The following is a 6,902-nucleotide window of genomic DNA, read 5'->3' as shown; positions in this document are numbered from 1 at the left end:
TACTGAGGGAAGAGAGAGAGAGAGAGAGAGAGAGAGAGTGAGAGAGAGAGAGAGAGAGAGAGAGAGGGGGGGGGGGGTTGAAAGGCCGTGAGAAGGATGGGTGGGGGAGGAAGGTTACAGCTATTTGAAGACCGTTTTTGTTTTGCTTTAGAGATAATTGTTAGCTTCACAAGCACAAAGTGAGTTTCGTATTCTTTACCCAAATTTTCTGCAAGGCGTACACTAAAAAGAGAGCTGATGCAAATCTTGACTTTAACAGGAAAAGGGTTAACTGATCAATTCCCTTTTCCAAAGGGGACGTAAGCAGGGGCTTATTTTCTCAAAATGATGGGTAATTTCCCTTCCTTTGCGGCCTTTATTGGCCTTTGCCTCTTGCAGCAAAAAAATGGCGTCACGGGATGTTATCTGTTAGTCTTCAAGAAAACAAAATGAACAAAAAAGTCCGATATATCAGGCACAAACACTTGAGTGCAACTTATGATAGCAAAAACGACTTAAAAGGTGAATGTCCGTGTGTTAAAAATAAGAAAATAACAATCAAACAAACCGACTACAAAAAACAAAACAAAACGAAACACAACAAACAAACAAGTCGCGTAAGGCGAAAATACAATATTTAGTCAAGTAGCTGTCGAACTCACAGAATGAAACTGAACGCAACGCAACGCAGCAAGACCGTATACTCGTAGCATCGTCACTCCACCGCCCGTGGCAAAGGCAGTGCCCGTGGAATTGACAAGAAGAGCGGGGTATTCGTTGCGCTGAGAAGGATAGCACGCTTTTCTGTACCTCTCTTCGTTTTAACTTTCTGAGCGTGTTTTTAATCCAAACATATCATATCTATATATTTTTGGAATCAGGAACCGACAAGGAATAAGATGAAAGTGTTTTTAAATTGATTTCGAAAAAAAAAATTTTGATAATAATTTTTATATATTTAATTTTCAGAGCTTGTTTTTAATCCGAATATAACATATTTATATGTTTTTGGAATCAGCAAATGGTGGAGAATACGGTAAACGTAAATTTGGATCGTTTTATAAATTTTTATTTTTTTTTACAATTTTCCGATTTTTAATGACCAAAGTCATTAATTAATTTTTAAGCCACCAAGCTGAAATGCAATACCGAACCCCGGGCTTCGTCGAAGAGTACTTGACCAAAATTTCAACCAATTTGGTTGAAAAATGAGGGCGTGACAGTGCCGCCTCAACTTTCACGAAAAGCCGGATATGACGTCATCAAAGACATTTATCAAAAAAATGAAAAAAACGTTCGGGGATTTCATACCCAGGAACTCTCATGTCAAATTTCATAAAGATCGGTCCAGTAGTTTAGTCTGAATCGCTCTACACACACACACACACAGACACACACACAGACACACACACGCACACACGCACATACACCACGACCCTCGTTTCGATTCCCCCTCGATGTTAAAATATTTAGTCAAAACTTGACTAAATATAAAAACGAAAAAAAGGACGGAAAAAAATGCACAACAAACCAATTCAGCCGGCGAAGAACAAGTCAGTGTGGAACTTTGGTTGTGCACAAAAAGGAACGCCTAGCAAAACAAACTAACAGCGAAAAGGCATTTCATGGTCGAGAAAAAATGATGGACGATATGTTATTAGCTTCATTACCATAATTCAGATCAGCTACAGCATTCTCTTCAATGTGTGCTTGTGTTGCCTGCAAGGTTTTGACTACTCAAGCGACGCAGAAACAATTCTGACACTCTTACATTCTTAATCACACACACACGCTCACGGCACACACGCACACACACACACAAACGCACACTGACATACACACACGCCAGTCACGGCACTAGGCGCGCACACACACGTACACACGCACACGCACACACACACACACACACACACACACACACACACACCAATTCAGAGAGAGGGAGACTGAGATGGATAGACAGACAGACAGACAGACAGACAGGGACAGAGAGAGACAGACTGACAAGGAGGGACGGAGAGAACACAGACCGGTTGAGACAAACCGTCGCTCCGCGACACATTCAGTCATTTTTGCAGACCAGTTATCAAAGGACGATTTCGTCAGTTAGAACAGAAAAAGTCTTTTAGTGTGATCATTTACGCAGCAGAATTGTGTTAGCTCAGACTCGGTCATGAAGGAGTGGTAACAGTGTTTCCAATATTATGCAGCGGGACACCCTCATTGCCCTCGACAATCATCAGAGTGGCGTGGCGAAATGGTAGAGACTCACGAATGTTCACGTTGACACGCCTACTCACCATTGAATGATTTTCCTCAATCAAAGAAATTCTTTTAAAATGAGTGGAGTTTTATTTGATTACGCTGTTTAGCAATATTAGCAGAAGATCGAGAAGGACTATTTTAGTGCTTGTAATTGTGTGCGTGAGTGTGTGTCGGGTCTGCGTAGCTGTCGCGTCAGTCCCGTATTGCTATTTGTGTCCTTGTGAGTTTCAGGCTCACCGCAATTATTTCTGGTAAAATTGTGTTTGCTTTTCGATTCTTTTCTTGTGTGTGGTGCTTTTTGAACGTTACCTTGATTATTTTTGTGTGAGTTGTAACGGTTGCAAGACTGAAGGGACGGGATGAAAAGCCGGTGTAACACGAGAAAATTACTCCCACGAGATTTTTACTCCGGAGTAAAAATTTCGTACGAAAATGTTACTCCCTTTACGAAAAAAGTACTCCCCCATTACACGAGAAAATTACTCCCCACGACAGGTGAGTTACGAGTAAAAATTTCGTACAAAAATGTTACTCCCCTGACGAATAAAAATCGAATAAATTACTTCACCCAGACTTCACGAGCAATTTAACTTTCCATGCCAGCTGTACGAAGTTTTTACTCCCTTTTCCCCTGTTAGTCTTGGTGGTGGAAGGGGTGGAGGGAGGGTAGCGCGACATTCGTTTGCGCGAGATCACATACTGGCATTATCCCTTCGCCCGCATCCCATTTTCGCGTACGAGATTTTTACTGGAAGTAAAAACAAGTCGCGTAAGGCGAAAATACAACATTTAGTCAAGTAGCTGTCGAACTCACAGAATGAAACTGAACGCAATGCAACGCAGCAAGACCGTATACTCGTAGCATCGTCAGTCCACCGCTCATGGCAAAGGCAGTGAAATTGACAAGAAGAGCGGGGTAGTAGTTGCGCTGAGAAGGATAGCACGCTTTTCTGTACCTCTCTTCGTTTTAACTTTCTGAGCGTGTTTTCAATCCGAACATATCATCTATATATATATACATAGACCAAATAGCCTGGACCGCCAACTCGTCACGTGACCCTTCGAGGTTACGACGCTCGACTTTCACAGGGGCGCTTAGCGTCCGGTTTGAAAGACAGTGAAAAGAAAGCACGCTCCAGTTATTTGTGACAATGGGAGGTGACAATGAACTGGATTTTCCAAAACTCCAAACTAAACTTAACAAAACTCATCGAAAAACATGTTCCATATGCACTTTAGCAGAGTTTATTTTAGCATTTTCAGAACTTACCTCGGCAACTTCGTCTATGTTTACAATCGACACCGGATATGACATCCCCCTGATTTCTGAAAGGCCAAGAAGAGCGGGGTAGTAGTTGCGCTGACGGAAGGATAGCACGCTTTTCTGTACCTCTCTTCGTTCCTAAATGCGAGGGGCCGCTACCTCGTAATAGAGAGAAAGAGCGGAGAGAGAGCTAGTTGGCGGTCCAGGATAAATGGTCTATGATATATACGACTAGTGTCTGTCGGTCTGTCTGTCTGTTCGCGATGCACGGCCAAAGTTCTCGGTGGATCTTTTTCAAATTTGGACACCGTATTCAGCTACACCCCGGACACAACCTCATCGATGAAATATTTCAACACGTGCTCTCAGCGCGCAGCGCTGAACCGATTTTGGTTTTTCGCGCGCAGCGCTGAACCGATTTTGGTTTTTCTCTCGATCCATTCCCAGTAACTCTTCCTTATCTTCTCCAGTGTTTTCAGCCGCGTTTGTCTCTCTTCCTCTGTGCGGTGCGCCGGCGAAGCCGGCGTACACCCGGCAAAGTTGGGTCCCAGGCACAGCCTGGTATTCAGCTTTACTTCTTCCCGGCGAAGCCGGTACCCGGCGAAGCGGGTATTCATCTAGTATCTATATGTTTTTGGAATCAGGAACCGACAAGGAATAAGATGAAAGTGTTTTTAAATTGATTTCGAAAATTTAATTTTGATCATAATATTTATATTTTTAATTTTCAGAGCTTGTTTTTAATCCAAATATAACATATTTATATGTTTTTGGAATCAGAAAATGATGGAGAATAAGATGAACGTAAATTTGGATCGTTTTATAAAAAATTTCTTTTTTTTACAATTTTCAGATTTTTAATGACCAAAGTCATTAATTAATTTTTAGGCCACCAAGCTGAAATGCCATACCGAAGTCCGGGCTTCGTCGGAGATTATTTGACCAAACTTTCAACCAATTTGGCTGAAAAATGAGAGCGTGACAGTGCCGCCTCAACTTTCACGAAAAGCCGGATATGACGTCATCAAAGACATTTATCAAAAAAATGAAAAAGCGTCTGAGGATATCATACCCAGGAACTCTCATGTCAAATTTCATAAAGATCGGTCCAGTAGTTTAGTCTGAATCGCTCTACACACACACACAGACAGACAGACACACACACATACACCACGACCCTCGTCTCGATTCCCCCCTCTATGTTAAAACATTTAGTCAAAACTTGACTGAATGTAAAAATGGGGAGTAAAAATGTCGTGGAGGGAGTAATTTTTTCGTGCCTTGGGGAGTTCTTTTCTCGTACGAAAAATTTACTCGGAGTAAGAATTTCGTACGAAATTTTTACTCCGGAGTAAATTTTTCGTGGAGTAAAAATTTCGTGTTACACCGAGCTAGCCCCAACCACCCACACCCTACCCCGCCCAGGTCCCACGCCTACCCTTGTCTTTTCTATCCCAGACATATATACATGAACATACTTGATGATCTTTTTCGGATATTTTTCTGGCTTTTAAGGCCCCCCCCCCCCCCTCCTCCCTTCCCCACCATTGGACTAAAATCTAAAATTAAATAAAATATATATAAAACCTGAAACTTTTTACAATCACACGTAATTATTTTTCTCATTGTACCTTTTTGCCGCACTTCCCCTCGAAGCATAATTATTTTGCACTCTTAATCGAATTCCTGAAGTCATGTAGAAATTCCTGTAGCACTCAGTTTGACATAGATATTCAGAAAACTACCATACACAGCCTCGGAAAGTGACGTGCCGGGACGCCCCAATTTTGGAGGCAGCAATCATATCACTTAGAAACTCGCCAGGTAAATGCCAGCACAGGAACACAGGCCCTACCCAGCGTCGATCAGGTAAATACCCGCCCTAGTGTTTGATGAATCGCCGCATCAAATAAAGAGCCTTGCCAATTCCATTAACGATTTGATCGCAGGTAATGTGTTTGGCCGTCGAACAAGCATTGTGGAAGAGCCCCAGTGATTCAGTCGCCGATCATGTTTGATTGCTTAATCACTAATGAAGGCTGCAATTTTCCTGTCCCGCTAGAATCAACAGTCGTTTTGTGTGGGTTTGTGAGGAAGGTGACATAATAAAATATTACGCTTCACCAGCTCCCCACTTACGTTTTCATCAGCATGTTTAGCAAACCGTAAACTGCGGCTATTTCGTTGTCAAAACAGCAGGCGGGCAGTGATTTATCAGTTATGATTCATCGAATGATGCTCCCCCACCCCACCCCCCACCCCTCACCCCAGAAACACACACACACACCCACACCTTCCTCCTCTCCTATACGGTCCACGACTCATCCAAATGTTTGGCCATGGTGATTACCCGAGACTGAAGGTCTGCTTCTACAAAACAATATCATGAATATCATTTTATATGGCTATAGTTGAGACTTGGGGAATGTTTAGAGTAACTTGAAAGCGAAATAGATATGCAGTTCTTTGAGCTTCCTGCCTGTTTTCGCCTAGTTCCACCCCCCCCCCCCCCCCCCCCTCACCGTGCCCCTCACCGGCGGCCCCGCCTATCACTGAGTACTGAGTTTCTCAGACTCTCTCTCTCTCAGTCTCTCTCTCTCTCTCTCTCTCTCTCTCTCTCTCTCTCTCTCTCTCTCTCTCTCTCTCTCTCTCTCTCTCTCTCTCTCTCTCTCTCTCTCTCTCCGCTTTTAAACTGTAATTAATATATATATATATATATAGAAAAAGAAGGAGTGAGATTGGCCAACCATGACTCCATTACTGACTGCTGGACATACTCATCATCTTCACGGTCAGTCTGTCGCCGGTCCGCAGATCATAACTGAACCGACGTCCCCCGGAGCCGCCGAGCGGCCGGTATGACGCTGCAGAAGCGGAAAAGCGGGAAACAAAAAAACCAAAAACAAAAACAAACAAACAAGCAAAATCACTACATTATAGCGTGTTGAATGAAAATAGCGTTGTCGTCACTATGATGTTTCCAATCGAGTCACGTGACGCCTTTCGGCAGTGCTAGAGAGTTAATTATTTTGGGACATAATTGTTCTTGAATTTTTCCCGTTCAGTTTTCAACCAGGTGGTTTACAACATAACATCTGCTGTGACCATATACACCATTATTATTACGATGACAGAAGCTCGCCGACTGATCTTGCGTTTTGTAGACGGCGGACATAAAATGACTATGAACAAAAACCAAGTCCTGCTACTCCAACCCTCAACTAGTAGCAGACAGAGTGATCGCCCTGTAACAATGGCTGCAGTTTGAAGTGGCAGAAGGTTTCACAAGTTGATAGAGAGGTTAGAACAATTACCACTGAGACTTCAGTAGTTGTGTCTCAAAAGTTGGACGGCACAAGTTACATTGGTTTTCTTAAGACATGTTTGTGCTGTT

The 6,902-nt window shown here is 42.9% G+C and overlaps 1 protein-coding gene across 2 annotated transcripts in view; it reads left to right on the top strand.

Annotated features, from left to right (window-relative positions):
* The window catches only part of LOC138978305 (multiple epidermal growth factor-like domains protein 6), a 285,073-nt gene that overhangs the window by 197,284 nt on the left and 80,887 nt on the right, over nt 1–6,902 (top strand). The gene's annotated exons all lie outside the window — the stretch shown is intronic.

This window comes from Littorina saxatilis, linkage group LG10, assembly GCF_037325665.1.
Source record: "Littorina saxatilis isolate snail1 linkage group LG10, US_GU_Lsax_2.0, whole genome shotgun sequence".
Classification (NCBI taxonomy): Eukaryota; Metazoa; Mollusca; class Gastropoda; order Littorinimorpha; family Littorinidae; genus Littorina; species Littorina saxatilis.
Note: the sequence above shows the minus strand (reverse complement) of the source record. Positions and strands in the feature narration are given on the sequence as shown.